General features: G+C 38.3%; 1 pseudogene; it reads right to left on the reverse strand.

Moving 5' to 3' along the window:
• Positions 1 to 1,546: 1,546 nt before the first annotated feature.
• On the reverse strand, positions 1,547 to 3,019 carry LOC112453850 (annotated as a pseudogene).
• Between the last annotated feature and the right edge of the window lie 1,509 nt (positions 3,020 to 4,528).

Here is a 4,528-nt window from a genome sequence, read left to right on the forward strand (position 1 = left end):
AGTTTTACTCGCATGAACGCGCGACGGCCGACGCGGATTGGCTGCAAATAACGAATTGGCCGGACACTTACTCCCGCGTGTCCATAATATCGAGCTTTTATCTCAACATATCGGCGTATCTACGTCGCGCGAGAAGTTATTCTTGTCGAAGTTACGCCAATTTCCTCTTGCGTCTCGCTTGCTTCTCGCGCGGCACGTTGCGTCGACGTCGGCATCGCACGTCGGTCCCACCACCGCGACCGGTATAGTAAATTCCCGGAGCGATTGATGATATTTTCAGATATCTGCCGCGTATATCTTCCTCGTCGCGCTTGACGTGTCCCCGCCTCCGCCGCGCCGCGGCCGCCTCCGGAGAGATGCATTCAAAAACAGTCTCGGCACGAGTTGGATAATCTCGAAATCGCCTGGCACGTCTTGGCGACGTCAATGCGGAGGTTTCATTCATCGTTCCGTATATTTTCGATTTCACCCTGCGCCCCGTTCCCCAATCCCTCCCCCCCTTTCGTCACCCTCGGTTCTCTTACGTCCGCGGGCCTCACTTGTTGCTGCACTGACGCATCGTCTATATATAGCCGCCGCGCCGCCGAAACGCCCGATATTATTTTCGACATTCTATTCCGCTGTCGTTTGATCATCGGATCGAGAGGTGTACGAAGAGAGAGGAAAAGAAAGAGAGAGAGGAGTGGCAAGTCGTCGTTATATACACGGCGATCTAAAAATAGGCGGTGAGGTGTCGCGGGAAGACGCGGGGGTGTTATTACAGGCGAGATAGATGGATTCGCAAGCGCGACCACCGGTCATTCCGGAGTTAACGACTCGTGTGAGAGACGACGTTAATGTTTGTTGCCCGTGAGCGCGCGCGCGCGCACAAGCTCATTCTATTTTTAGACGGCCCGATCGGCAGCTATACGGGCATCGTCAAGGCCGCGCATTGCGAAACGATTATCGATGTTGGCGCATGTTACTGCAGTCGGTCCCTGGATCCATCTGTGTTCTTTGTGTACGATTTTGCGCGCGTGCAATTCCGCGATCGGCTCGTATTGGCGTTAGACGAGGACAGAGGACACAGGATTCGTCGTTTGTTGAAAGTTGCCTGTATATTTAAATATAGATTGTGTTTTCGTACGTGAATGCACATTCTGATGCAACGTTATGGAACCACGTGGACGTCTGCTCGGTTTTAAGTGTAAGGATTACAGGTCGCCCTACTGTCGAATCCAATTAATATTACTCAAGTTTGTCTCGGTACATGATTAAATAAAATGTTGAGACAGTGTAAAAATAAACTAGATGCTTGTAGAAAAGAGCCGAATTAAAACCTATCTCAAGAATTATTTATCGAAAAGCTAATTTATAACGGTTCTATCTTTATGTTAAACTAAATTTTATGATAAAAGGTATATTTTTTTATAAATTGGTAATTTATTATTTTTGATTGATGATGAATTCTCATTGATATTCTGTCTTAAGATAACAAAATTCTATTTAGCATTTTAGTATGACTTTTAGAGAACTTGTTTTATTGTATGTACAATCAATTGCTATTTCTTATTTACTGATTATACGTGTCAATTAGTAGTCGATTAGTTTTATGAAGAATCGATTTTGAACCTGCTTCTGTAGCGTGCTCTTTAATATTACGTCTATATGGTGATCTTTGACATTTGTTTCGGCCAGGCAGTCAATTAATTCGGATCTAAAAAATAATTGATGTTAATCGCAATTTCAAGCGATTTACAAATTTAATGGGTCATCTGAATTGACGTGACTCACTTATTTAACATATTTTTTTTCAAGAAATAACTTCTCTCATTTGGACTCTATATTATCGATGTTGGAAACCTTTTGCGAGAATATTTTTTAATATTTTCCCTTGGGCACATATGCGATCTGCCTGCTCCTCATGTGCGACCAAACGTATCTCATATTGTGAGTAACCGTAGCTAGTAATATGATACAGATTCCCATCGCCTTAATAAACATCCGCTTTCGTTCGTCTAAGTTTTGCGAGGATGTCCAGCTTAAAAACTCGACCATGTCCTTTGCCATTTGCGATGTCGTCGACGGGGTGCCATCGTCGTATTCCACCGCTCCTTCAGTTAGCATCTGAACACATGATTCATAATACGTTGTAATGACTATCAAATGAGAGGGCGCACAATTAAAATTTCATTAGCATGAAAGATTAATTAGTGAAATAAATATTAACAATGTTGATGTATAAATAATAAAATTATCTCTTAATAAGGTATAATTCGGCACAATCAATACCTCATTGACATTTATCTTAAGTTTGCCGAGCTAACAATTTGGCGGATGTTTGTTGTATCTGTAAACTATGTCCGGTCATTATATTTTCCTTTATTTATTTATTTATTTCGTTATTATCCTATGCTTCTATCTTTTTAGAAGAGAGGAAGAGATAACTTGAATTTTCCTCAATAAAAGGAAAATTAAAAATGCATTCTGAGTTACGAAGATATAGAGATTCTCAAGGCTCATTGATGGATATAGACAATTAGCGTATTTCATTGCTTAATTTTAAACAAATTTGAACACATTTAAATTTTACAACTGAATGTTAAAGATCATGTAGAAGAGATAGCGCCTGTTAAAACTTGTACGAAATATTTTATCTCAAATTGAGAATTAAGTATATAGATGAAAGAAAATAAGAGGAAGCCTCGAACTATCTGTATAAAAATATGCGGAATAATATATATTGGATACTTACTTGCGCCATACTGATTACGTTTCCGGGAAAGTAGGCATTAAAATGTTGCTGATCGGTTAAAGATACACCTGCTGGCGGTTCCATCCATCCCGTCAGCAAAGAAAATACGTAATTTCTACCGTTCCTCCTGGCAAAAATGATGTAGGTCAGATCTGGTGGGTACGCGCCGAAATTTGCCGCCCTGGCCGCTTCCTCATTCGGAAAAGGAGGTGGCAATAAATCAGACAGTCTTCCGGGTCTCATATAGTAGTTACCCTCTTCGTCAGGTCCGTCTCGAATCTGCATATCCGAAATCGATATCTATGTTATTCCATGAAGTCCAAACCGGATAAAAAAAGTTAATTTAAAGTTTTACATTAAAAGATCAATCAAGCATTCTTCACGAACTGTATAAATATTTATTTGTATTTTATTAATTAGATTAAAAATATGATTAGTTATTATTAATGCATTAAGTTTCTACATGCATAAGATACTATTAATATATATTTGGTACGGATAAAAAAACATCATGAAGCAATGACAAGACCAATAGATTACATGGCTATATAAGATTATATCGTTTTTGTATTATCTTAAACTAGCTGTCAGTTCTTGCGATAAATAAAAAAAAATAGTTTGATAAGACACGTGAACCATTGATTAACTTTATCGAACAATTTTATACTACTAAATTGATAACACATATGATGCATTTACAATAGCATATAATGTTGCAAAATAGTAACTTAATATCTGTAAAAACTTTCTGTAAGATTGTGATAGGAAAGTCACCACATTTTGTATCAAATAACTTTTCAATATTATTTCGATATATACAAGATGATTTGAAACAACCCTATTGTCCCGCAAATATCATATTTCTGACTCGATTTGAGATGATTTTTCCTGTAGATTTTCACCGAAGCTTAGTTTTCGAGTTATAAAAGGAAATAGCTATCTTACTACGGGCCGGGTACAGGAGGTAGGCAGGGACGGCGCGACTCATCGTCGCGGGTGCAATTCACCGTCCGCTGGATGTAATCCGTTAGTGTGCAATTCGCTCACTTGCAGAGAAAATGACATGGTATATCGAGAATTTTTTGTCGCGTCGATGCGAAGATGATCGGCTTGCGGATGTAAGGAATGAGGCGCTTGTTGCGATCAGCTGTCGCGCCGCTCCTGTCTACCTCCTGTACTCGGCCCGTAATAAGGTAACTATTTTCTTTTATAACTCGAAAACTACACTGAGAAAAAAATTTATTAATTCCAAAAATTATTTAGTCCGATACGTTCAACTAAACATTTTAGTTGGTTAACTAAACATTAGTTGAATTAATTAATTCTTGATTAAAGAAACTAAATAAATTGTTGAAACAAACTAATGTTTAGTTAACTAATTAAAATGTTTAGTTGAACGTATCGGACTAAATATTTTTTCGGATTAACAATTTTTTTCTCAGAGTAAGCTTCGGCAAAAATTTTGCTACAGGAAAAATTGTCTCAGAATTAAGTCAGGAATCTGATATTTTCGGGATAATAGGGTTGTTTTAAGTTTCAAATCACCGTATGTACAAGCTACAAGAATTTGTTTTTCTACATTGCTATCTTTTTTTCTTATTATTATTACATAAGAGAAAATGTTACAAGACTGTAGAAATATTTGGTGAATTTTAGTAACTGAAGAGTAACTCTGAATCTTCTTCAAATACCCAACTTTGCAAACACACATACACACACACTCTCTCTCTCTCTCTCTCTCTCTCTCTCTCTCTCTCTCTCTCTCTCTCTCTCTCTCTCTCTCTCTCTCTCTCT

Source organism: Temnothorax curvispinosus, unplaced genomic scaffold (genome assembly GCF_003070985.1).
Source record: "Temnothorax curvispinosus isolate PA1 unplaced genomic scaffold, ASM307098v1 QBEX01000361.1, whole genome shotgun sequence".
Taxonomy (NCBI): Eukaryota; Metazoa; Arthropoda; class Insecta; order Hymenoptera; family Formicidae; genus Temnothorax; species Temnothorax curvispinosus.